Below are 12,390 nucleotides of genomic sequence, written 5' to 3'. Positions count from 1 at the left end.
CGGAGCGCGCAGCGCCCTGCCCTCCTGGCTCTGATTGGGTGGTCAGGATGCCGAGCGCCCACCCGCTGTCGCGTCGCAGTCAACACAGCTCAAAATCATACCAATGGGCACTGCGCTCACGGCTGACGGCGGCCAAAAGTTGCAGTTCTACCTAGCAACAGTGACCCACCGGCAGCTCCCATTGGCTGCGGCGTCAGTTGCGGGTTGCGGCACCCGCCCGCCCTCCGGAAAGAGGCAGCGCCTGGACACTCGGGGTACTGCCCAGCCCTTCCCCTCACCGGGCCTCGCAGTGCCTCGGGCGGGTTGGGGACCGGTGTCCAGCACTTTCTTGCTCGCTGTTTTTTGCCGTTTAAGTATTACAGAGCACTGTCGTGCTCCCCCAGCCTCCTCGCCCGGACCCTTACAGTGTAACAACGCCCAACAGGGCACTCTGCCTGCCCCTCAGTGGAAAAGCCAGCTGCCATCTTCACCATGGGCCTGCTGAAATAGCAAACCACAGCTGCTATACACAACAGGCAAAACGTGTTTACCCTTAGCTGTGTCTTGCCGAGGAAAGCTTAAAGCATAAAAGCTCCCTTCCCTACAGAGCACTGGAGAAAACCTCCTGGCTTCCCCCTGAGTGTGACTCCTCGGGGGATATGCTGCTTCCACATCGGCGTATCACTTAACTGCACCACTTGTTCGTTCAGAAATTGAACCCTCCCATCTACTTGTGTCTGTAGCTAAAGCTGGACACCTAGCCACTGCAGCTGTATTCGTGATATATCAAGCATGTTGATATTCCAAGCTTGTATGTCCCTGTCAGCACCCCTGCTTGTGCTAGGGAGCGTGACAGGCAAAATGTGAAGTGCAGAGGCAGCTTCTGAGCTAGGCCGTATTTCCAGTTCACCAAAACTGTTGGTGTGTTGTGGTAAAAGGCCAATATTTAAACACATTAAGTGCCATTTCTTGTACAAGAGAAGGCTTTTTTCTTCAGCCAGCTTTTGTCAGGGCTCCCCCTGGGCGGCAGGGCCTGGTTGTGAGGCCCTGCCCCTCCACTCACCGTCAGGGAGCAGCCTGTATGCAACACCATGCAGAATATGGACATTTCTGCTGGATTCATCAGAAACAGAGAACTGATGACTGGAGAACTGAATGTGAAATGGCCACCAAAGTTCCTGCCCTTTCTAGTCATTCTCCAGCTAGCCCACAGGGTTGTGGTACCGGGGTCGCAGAGGAGGGGACTGTCACTGGCACCACTGAAAGTGTCACCTGTCCACCAGCACAGTTTTCAGATACTATGCCATTCCTCTCCAGTATTCTTCAAGAAGCCATTCCTTTTCTATAAATAAAGCTAAATAAAATAAAATGCTATCAGCACATCAAGTGCCTTGGAACTGTCCATTATAAAAACATTTGGTGTTTTGCCAACATAAAGACGTAGATGCATTTTTCATAACGGCTAACTGTCTAAAGCTGATTTATATTTATCTATTTACTATTTGTGAGTTCAGTTGTAATAAGTCTTACTATTGAAATGCCAGAAATAAAGACATAACTGGCTGTTTTAAGCATTGGTATTGCTATGTGGTAAAGTTCTACAGCCCACAAGTTCTGCAGTAAGGCTTTACCCTTCTTCTGGTATCAGCAAGGCTCAATTTTTCTGTCACCACTGCATGAACCCCTGTGCTCAGCAGTTAAATCACGTCTGTGGTGAGCAAGCCAGCCACAAGAGTGGTGAAATAGATTGTATGCTGGTGAGGTCAGTAATGTGAGTAGTGTGTTCAGCTTTGGGCCCTTCACTACAAAAAGGACATTGAGGGCCTGGAATGTGCCCAGAGAAGGGCTACAAAGTTGGTGAAGGGCCTGGACCACAAGTCCTGTGAGGAGCGACTGAGGGAACTGAGGTTGTTTAATCTGGAGAAGAGGAGGCTCAGGGGAGGCATTATTGCTCTCTACAACTATCTGAAAGGAAGGTGTAGGGAGCTGGGAGTCAGCCTCTTCTCACAGATGATAGGGCTAGAGGGAATGGCCTCAAGTTGTGCCAGGGGAGGTTTATGCTGGAAATTAGGAGACATTTCTTCTCAGAAAGAGCAGTCAGGCATTGGAATGGGTTGCCCAGGGAGGTGGTGGCGTCACCGTCCCTTGGGGATGTTTAAGGAGAGGTTGTACCTGACGCGTAGGAACATGGTTTGGTGGGTGACATTGGTGGTAGTGGGATGGTTGGACCAGATGATCTTGGAGGTCTTTTCCAACCTTTATGATTCTACAATTCTATGATTCTATGACTTGGGTCAAAGTATTGAGTGTCCATTGGTTTTGGCAACTTAATCTGAGATGTAGAGAATCTGATTTGTTCTAAGTAGGTACTGGTTTTAAAAGTCTTACAAAGTTTATATAAAGATTTATATTGTCAAAGGATAGCTTCAGTCAAAGTGAATAGCAACAGAAAGCACAGAGAGCTTCTGCAAATCCATCCCTGCATAGGGGGATGAGAACCTATCCAAGACTAGTCAAGTTAGGTGATCACCAGTGTGATTCTGGGTCTGAGGCAATTTGTTCTGCATTCATCCCAGTGGGATGAGATTTACAGATGTTGGGGTGCAATCTAGTTCATCAGCTTTGAATTACCAAGCTTATCCTTTAGAATCATAGAAATCATAGAATCATTAAGGTTGGAAAAGACCTCCAAGATCATCCAGTCCAGCCAAGGTATAACAAAAAAAAAATCCAAATGAATTCAAATCTGAAGAATCAAAGTCAACAAATATTAGGTAATGCCTAATGCCAGGGGATGTGTTTGTGCAGAATACAAAGCAATGTAGTGTATTAACCTGTAATCAAGCAAGAGAAGGGAACCAAGAAAGAACAATGTTAAAACTTTGTTTGTTAAGGTCTCTATAAGAAACAGAGCAGCTGTCATTTGTCTTGCATGACCATGAAGTTGGGAATCTTTTTCTTAGTGTTCCTTTGTATTTCCTTATGCATCTGTTGCTTGCCATGCCTTGCTTAATTACTGAGATTGTAAATGAACAGGGAGTACCCGTTCATCTTGCATTTACACAACATCCTTGTCTTAGGTTCCACTCCAATAAAGATACTTAACAACTCATTAAAGCTATTTCTGAAATCACAAATAAGCTGAGTATTGGGAAAAGTGTTTTGCAATCCTCATTTGAATGGGGGTGGCTGGGCTGTAAAGATACAGTTGTGGTATGTGCTGTGAGGAGACATGGGTCTTGGACAGTACCAGCAGAGAAATGAAAACGTCCCAGTCCTGCAGTCAGTATGCACCCAGACTTCTGAGACTTTGCTTTTAAATAAGTTCTCGCTCTTGTTCTGCAACAGGAGAGGGGCATGCTGGTATCAGCAGGAAATTTCCTGTGGTATGAAGACAGCCAGCATCTTTTTAATCTTATGATTAAATAAACATCGAACATTGTGTCCTTTTTTTTTTTTTTTTCTTGCTATAAGAGACAATATTGCTATTTAATATGATCCAGAAACCCAGACATTTCAAGATTTTTTTTTTTTGGTCCCTGTGAAGTGCGAGAACTTCATCCTGTCTTCTGCCATTCTATTGAGTAGGTCTACAAAGAAATGGTTGACAGAAGACTTAACCTCAACTTCTCTTTAATTACGTTTGGCTTAGAGAAGAATAATTGGTAGGATAGAGTTGTATGTGCCATTGCTTACCCTGTGGTGCATTGCCATGTGTAATTGTTTTATTCATGGTGTTTACATCACTCATATATTTCAGGACAGCTATATTCTTTCTAGCTCATCAGTTAGCCTTGCCGCAAGCTGTATTTTATCCCTTTAATCTTTTATCTTTTTTTTTTTTTTTATAAATTAAAACATCTGTGCTAAATGATCGTTTTTACTATTCTGCTCTGAACTCTCTCCAGTCAGTCAATATCTTTTACTATTTAGGCATCTGGAGTAGTAAATCATTTTCTGGAAGCAAACTCTGAAGAACCATATAAAAAGGAATTTACACATTATTCTCTGTAAATGTTGATCTTCAGATACAGCCAAAACATTACATTGACTATTTAAATGGCAAACTCATCTCTCTTCAGTATATTTCGTTAGGATTACATGCTGCTCTTACTCTTTGTACAGGGGAGTATGTAGACATAAAATAACTGCTCCTTTCCAGAAACCCTTGCAGAGCTCAGCTTGTGTCAAGTCAGTGAATATAACCAGGCATGAGGAGGCCATGCAAAACCACAGGGCAGTGGAGCAGGGAGTAACTGTAGGCAGGGAGAAGAGCTGGCTGCCTGTGGGAAAGGCAGTGTGAGCATCCCAGGAAAGCACAGGGTACCTCAGTCTGTGCCTTCCCTGCTCTTGCAGATGTAGGACAGACACGGTATCGTACTCCCCCATACTCACAACTCTATCCAGAGTCAGAAATCAGTTCCTTTATGCAAGGCAGTCCTCACATGAGTGTCCCAGTTAAAAGAGTCAACTGGTTTCAAACCATAAACACACCCAAGCAGTCCATAACTGCTTTTATATATATAATATATAAACATCAGTGCCAAACCAACAGTTGGCCATCAGGAAGTCATCAAAAATCTTACTCATCAAGCCAAACAATTTGCTGAGCTCCCAAACACAGTCATGGGCTGAGCAAGGTTATTTAGCTCCTACCACTGAAGAATGTGTGCAGGCCTGCAGGAAGGGAATTGAAGCAGGCTCTTAGGGTGCCTTCATTGTTTTGCCCATTCTCTGAAGGCTGTTTTCTGCTCTCTGTTGTGCAAAAGCATGTTTAATTTTGTGGGGGACTAATTTAATTGGTTCTATCCTAATCACTCCACTGCACAAATGGGGCTTTTGGCTTTAGTAGCTTCTTGCTATTTTAATTTCTTTCCTGGTGTGCCGGGTCATCTTTGAGATGATGTTCATTTTCCTTATAGCAGCCCCTACAGTGCTGCATTTTGGATTTGTGATTACAATGGTATTGGTAGCACATCAGTTAATACTTTGGCTGTGGCTGAACAGGGCTTGTACTGTGTCAAGGCCTTCTCTTTTTTTCCCCACTGTCCCCCTTGCAAGTATGAGTAGGCTGGAGGTGGGCAAGAAGGTGGGAGGGGACACAGCAGGACAGCTGGCCCAAATTGGCCAAAGGGATATTCTATGCCATATAACATCATGCTCAGCAATGATAAATGGGATAGAGGAAGAAGAAGGTTTTTCTCTTCCAAGATGGCCTTTCCTTAGAGACCAGCTGGGCATGCCTTTGCTTGTGGGAAGGAGATCCATTACCTTTGCATCCCTTGTTTTGTTGTTTCCCCATCACCACCCTTTCCTTCACTTGCCCAGATGTGCTTATCTTGACTCAAGATTTCTCACATTTTCTCTTCCTATTTTCTCCCCTGTCCCACTGGGGCAAGCAAGTAGCTGTGTGGGTACTTGGCTGCTGACAGAGCTCAGCGGGCTGTACCTGGTTACTTCTAAAAGCTTCTGAAGGTTGAAATATTTGTAACAGTAACCTTATATAAAGGCCGGTCCAAAGTTCAGCCACCATGTCTGAGAATAGAGGGACAAGCAATTACTAGGACAGCAATTACCTTGAAAGGGTCAGTCTTCTTTTCATCAGCCGTGGAAATGGAGAAGTGAGAACAAAAGACACTTTTTATCATTGAGGAATCAAAGCACAAAGCTCGGGAATCAGACCTAGTAAAATTGTACTACCATAAAAGCCAAGAGTGAGAATTTCCTTGAAAAGGAATGAGTGCTTCTTGCTCCTTTCAGTACTCACCACTTTTCCCCATTTCTCAGTATCAACTAAAACTAACTGGATTGACTTTTGCTCCAAATCCTTCACTCTCTAGCATTTTGTAGAAGTATCTCCTGCCTGTATTGGCAAAGAACTGAGTGTCATCAATGTGCTGAATGAATGCCACCACTCAACAGTCACATCACAGCTCTCCTACATAAATTTCAAACTGTTTCAAAAAATATAGGAAGAATTATTATCATTGCTTGATAGATGGAAAACCTGAGGTACAGAACTAAGTAATTTGCCCGAAGTTGTGTGTGTGATGCTGGCATATTGGTCTATAGGCTGTCAGCATGTTCTAAATTCTAGTCTAGCATCCTATTGCTTGACAGTATTGACATCTAACTAATTGTAGGTAATTCCCCTGAGTGCTTTCACAAGCATCAGGATGGAAGGCTCTGGGTCTGTCCCCTGTGTGCCAGTCCTCCCGAAGAATGCATGACTGTCTGCCACAGGCCTTTAGGCCTTCCTTTGAAGGGAAGGAAGTGACCAGTCTGCATGACCCAATCCATTCCTGCTAGCTTGCACAGATGAATGATCACGATCAGATGCATTGGAGGCGATATCAAAGCATGCTTGTCTGTAACAGAGGCCAGCAAAAGATGTGCTGTAATCAGTATGGCTACCTAACCTCTGTCCTGTGTTGGCAGATTAAATTGTTTTAAAATGTTTGAACACAGCACCCATTGTCATCAATGTCATTCTGTTGATCACATCAGCGGGAGTGAAAAATAAAGCCACATTTACTCAACAACAAATATTGGCAGTGCTTCTGAAACAGGCCAAGGGCTTATTGAAAAGAATATTGATTGAGCCAAGAAAACATCAAGCAGTTATAAAAGTTTAATCATATTCTCATTCAAGCCTGCCTTCAGTGCCAGGAATTAAAATTCTCACATCTCCTGAGGATGGAAGATACATTTCCATAATGTTCTGTAAGTTCCGATGCTCTGCATCTGTACTGAACAGTAGAATTATTCATTGCAAATGATTTAGCTGAGATACATAGCCCTTTCGACTGCGAGCATACAAATTATGCATAAACAAGCTGTGATTTTTTGAATTTGTTTCTCATTTGCAATTGTTCAACAAAAAGCTGGGCAAACAAGTGTTAGCCCGCAAGGTATTTTTGAACTGGTTGAAATAAATATTTGGTCTGCATCATTCAAGAGCATATGTCTGGTCACTTGAACCAGATGAAACTATAGCTGTTCCTCAGCTAGAAAAGATTAGTTGCATTAAAAGGATGTGTCCATATCCTTATTAGAAAATTGCTCATAAACATTTGCAATTGCCTGAGAGAACTATAGTACGCAGAGAGTAAAAGGTTGTTTTCAGAACGGCATACTTCGACACAAGTGTTGCTGTGGAGTCTGGATAAAGAAGCATTATGTGGTTTAAGAGCACAGAAGTTGGTGCTTGTCAGGAGAAAACAGGAAATGGTTTTGCTGGGCTGCAGTTATGAAGGTTCACACCTTTCTAAGCTAGACTTGCTGCTGTGGAGAACAAAAAGAAAATAGAGCTGTACCTCAGCACTTGTTTCCTCTCCTCCTTTTTCAGCTCTCTGCTTCTTGTACAGTTGTGGCAAACTTTATGGAAGTCATCTCTCACCAGCTCTGTCCTGCAAGCGGAGATGTGAGCATAGCAGGGGCAGCAGTAGCTCAGCAGCTTCCGAACAACTGGAACTGTAACATTACCAAGGAAGGTAATGCTGCGTGGGGCACAAGCACCCCTTTTTTGCCCCCAGGAGCCCTCGAGCACACTACTGTATGGTCATGGTGTAGTAAGCTAGAGTTGAGTGGCATGTACTCTTACAGGTTGTAAAATTGCCTTATGTCCTACCTAAAATAAGGTGTGTGTGTATGAGGATCCTTCCTCTGCTACAAAGCTGGTAAAAATTCATGGCTATGAACAGGGAAGAGTTAAACCACCTTAGACACAAAGCCTTCAGTTTTCTTTGGGTGGCTTATCACTTCTGAGGTAGAAAGGCCAGTTGCATTGGTGTGTGGGATTCTGACTTTCTGATCTTCCTCTTCTTTGCCCCTTGCTTTCTTCTGTGGGATCTCTTCAAGCAATTGTGAAGATATTTCATACATGAAGATGGCTTTAAAATTAAGACAGGGTCTGCATGAAGATGGCTGGAAGATTGGGTTGCAGAAAAAGAAATTGATGGGGATGGATAAAGACTTGGTAGCAAAGTGCTAGGGTAGAAAATCAAAAAGTGTTGCACATTGGTAGTGGTAGCCTGCGAGGAGATGGGTAAAAATAGGAGCAGGGCCAAGAGGAACAGGGAAAGCCTGGAAAAACTTCCTTGAGCCCTCAAGAGATGGTTCAAGTGGGGATGCTTGTAGGCCCTTTTCTCAAGACATGAGGAAGAACTACATTTCTCCTGCTTGAAAACAAAAAAAAACAAAAAAGAAAAAAAAAAGGAAGATTTAGACTCAGTCCTCTCCCAGTTTAGCTGGGAAGGAAACAGTCAAGTGACAAGCGAGGAGCATAGGGTTTTGCACAGCTGCTGTGTTCTGAGGCACCCTGCCTGCTTTCACTCACCTCCTCAGTCATCTAGCACTCAAAGATTTGTACCGGAGTACCACTAGCTCCAGCTGTACACCTGCTACACAAGCCAGGACAGTGTTTCCTAGTGTCACCTCTGCTTAAAAAAATAGGTAAGATCATCGTAACAAGATAGGTGCTGGGAAGGAACAAAGGAGCTGTTATACAAAAGTTTGTATCTCCTGCTTAAATGTCTAAAAGGCCTTTGGTGATATCATAAACAGATTAGTAGCATGTGGGAGAACATACAATGATTGGGAATCCTGTACAGATACAAATTAGGATTATTTTTAGAGTGGAAATGAGAGCTGGACTTGTATCTGGTGACCATACTACTGAAAAGCTTATAGTAACATTAATTTCAAGCAAAGGGTCCTTTAAAAAACATTTGCATTCATTCAGGCTTTTCTAACTTTGCACTCATTTTGGTATCATAAAAACATGTGGAGATAGATCTGTCACCAAATACTAATCTCATAAACTCCACAAATGCTAACTAACACCATCTGTGGCAATTTTTACTGCAAATTATCCCAATATGGGAAGTGTTTCTTCAGTCCGATAAGCAGAGCCTTGCCATGGGAATAGTGTCACAAGGCCTCCTTGCACCATGGCTTGCATTTCCAGATGTCTGTTTTAGATATATATGAAAGGATACTTTCATATACTTTCAAGCAGACTGAAACTGTGGCAATAGCACAAAGACAGGGACAAACAAGCCGTCTTGCTCCGTTCATATCTGACTTGCTTATGTCGTACAAAATTTACATTCCTACTAGCAGCGGATGGCCATGTCACAAACATACAATGCCATCGTCACTGTCATGAAAAACTCTGGGTGGCTGTGAGGGGGCTTTGCTTTGAGGATTTCTCTGCCAGCTGAAGCAATTGTATGGATTATTTGTTGTACTATTTTCCCCTAGCTTGTGTACCTGCAGGACATGCACTTATGGCCATCTCTTACACACCCCCTTTCACTATGAGCTGTCTTAAACCATTGATCAGCACTTACCTTCAGTCTTGGGAGCAGCTTCTTGGCTGTTTTGTGCATTTGGCTTCTATTCAGACACCTGACAGCATTTGGCACTTTTTGAGACAGGAGGCAGAGAAGCTGACAGCAGAGCACATCCTATATCTGAATGGGCACAAACGTGTGTTCTGAAATGATCAAAACCCCCCAGGAAATACCAAATTAAGATTTATAATTGTGTTCTCCAGAGGCATTCACTAACCCTGGCAGGCAGAACACATCATTTCTGGAGCCTCCCTTTTTCTTTTCAGAGCAGCATTATGCCCTTCTTTTTGTTTGATTGTTCATATCAACTTCTTTAGACAGTAATATTGATGCTCTGCCCTATTGACACAAGTGTTTTCTCTTTCCACTGTCCTGGGAAAGTCAGCTCTTAGCTTGGATGCTCAGGAATCTCACCAGTTTGGATACTTTGGAAAAAACAACTGATAATTAGGAAGCTTGGATTTTTCATGTATTTGTTTTCCCTGTGCACTTTGAAGTCCTGGAGAAGAGCCTAAACTTTCTTGGAAAACTGAAGAAATACTCTGCTTAGAATAGTAGATAAGTAGTTCTGGTCACAAATTGTCGTTTGTGTTTTGTGAGCTTTTTGATGTTTACTATTATAGAATGTTGTTGGAAGTTATCATTAGTTAGAAGATCACTGAATTATTATGATCATCACCAGAAGCTGTTTGCTAGCTGGCACTACCATTAGAGGCTGAGCTGGTGAAGAGGATATCATAGGGAAGACTGACCTAATTAAAAACTAGTTCAAGACCCTCTTTTGAGATAGCAAACCTTTAGCACAGGAAAGGAACAATGCAAGAACAATAAAAAAAACACGGAAACTTAATTACAAGTGTTCAACTTTTTCCTCAAAGTATTAGCAACTTTTTAAAAGTGCGCTGTGTTTTAAATTTGAGAGGTTTTGAAATCCTGCAGGACAGAATGAGATTGTCAAATACATGTAATTTAAATAAAAAGAGGAGGAAATGCATCAACGCATCCTTTATTGTCTGAAATTATTAAAACTATTTGCCAGAGGTACACTGCCAATGCAAAAAAGAAAATAAAAAACCCAAACCAAAAAACAACCAACCCCAATTTTTATTGCCTTGTGGACAGAGATGGAAGGAATGTTTGGATGGATGCTAAGAATCAAAAGCTGTGCCTAAAGCCAGATAGCAGTTTAGTTCCTTTTGAAACACACAAAAAAATGCCATTTCTTTCCATAAATATTTCATTGTTTTTAACAGGAAAGTAATCATGGCACTGATATATATATTATTAAAAAAGTATTCCCAGAATACTTATATTCTTTCCCTACACCTGTCTGCAGTAGCCCATAGAAATACTGTGCTGCATAAAAGGTTAATAAGATTCTGAATAAATCAAGAGTTTGATATATCTTTAGACATTACTTGAAGAAATTCTGTTCCAGTTTGCAGTCAGTGGGATCATTGACTCTCATGGGACCACAAAGGCTCCATAAGTCCACATTCATTTAGCATTTTGAGTGTACTTTGGCTTTTCCAAGAAAGGTAGAGTTAAGAGATCTGTAATTACTATGGTTAAATTACTATATTCAAGAAGCCAGAAGACTAGATGCCTGATGGGAAAGGAGAATGGAATACCAAACATTTTCTCTGTCGATATTTTACCAGTCTAAGTTGTGAAAAGCAATGTTTGAGTATCATTGCCATTCAGAAGGTGCTTAGTGACCTGAGAAAAGAAGTTAATGGGCTTCGTAATAAACAGTTTTCCACAGCGTGCAAATTTATACTCTGTGTTAAAAAAACACACTTGCTGGCACCCTGATAACTTGGACAACTAATTAAAATAATCTAAAGAGGAATGAAAAAAGGTAAATGTGTTTTCCTGGGCTGTTGTACCTCCTCTTTGAAGAAAGAGAAGACATCTTGAGTGGTTAATTCCTTTGGTATCTGAGAAATAAAGTGCAATTAGCATTTAATTAGAACATAGGTACAAAAAAAAATGCTTGTTCAAATTATCACTATTTCAATACCCTGTTTGTGACATTACTAATCTGATTATTTCTGAATGCTAGACTGTCTCAGAAGGCAATTTTGGTTTGACTTCTTAGCACGAGATTGGCGTGTACAAAGCAGCACGTGACCTACTTTGGTTTCTTCATTCAAATGGTGCATTTTGATAAAGATTTTTAATTTAGTTAGGGCAGGGCAGCAAGGCATGACAAATCTCAGCTCAAATGAAATACTATTTACCTTCTGTTTAAAAAGAGCTTCACTGAGCATTTGTAGAATTAACGGAGTTTTAAAGTATAGAATTGTAGAATCATAAAGGTTGGAAAAGACCTCCAAGATCATCTGGTCCAACCATCCCACTACCACCAATGTCACCCACCAAACCATGTTCCTACGCGTCAGGTACAACCTCTCCTTAAACATCCCCAAGGGACGGTGACGCCACCACCTCCCTGGGCAACCCATTCCAATGCCTGACTGCTCTTTCTGAGAAGAAATGTCTCCTAATTTCCAGCATAAACCTCCCCTGGCACAACTTGAGGCCATTCCCTCTAGCCCTATCATCTGTGAGAAGAGGCTGACTCCCAGCTCCCTACACCTTCCTTTCAGATAGTTGTAGAGAGCAATAATGCCTCCCCTGAGCCTCCTCTTCTCCAGATTAAACAACCTCAGTTCCCTCAGTCGCTCCTCACAGGACTTGTGGTCCAGGCCCTTCACCAACTTTGTAGCCCTTCTCTGGGCACATTCCAGGCCCTCAATGTCCTTTTTGTAGTGAAGGGCCCAAAGCTGAACACACTACTCACACTACTGACCTCACCAGCATACAATCTATTTCACCACTCTTGTGGCTGGCTTGCTCACCACAGACGTGATTTAACTGCTGAGCACAGGGGTTCATGCAGTGGTGACAGAAAAATTGAGCCTTGCTGATACCAGAAGAAGGGTAAAGCCTTACTGCAGAACTTGTGGGCTGTAGAACTTTACCACATAGCAATACCAATGCTTAAAACAGCCAGTTATGTCTTTATTTCTGGCATTTCAATAGTAAGACT

Source organism: Anser anser, assembly GCF_964211835.1.
Source record: "Anser anser genome assembly, chromosome: 1".
NCBI classification, from domain to species: Eukaryota; Metazoa; Chordata; class Aves; order Anseriformes; family Anatidae; genus Anser; species Anser anser.
The sequence above is the reverse complement of the archived record's forward strand: the minus strand, read 5'-3'. Positions refer to the sequence as shown.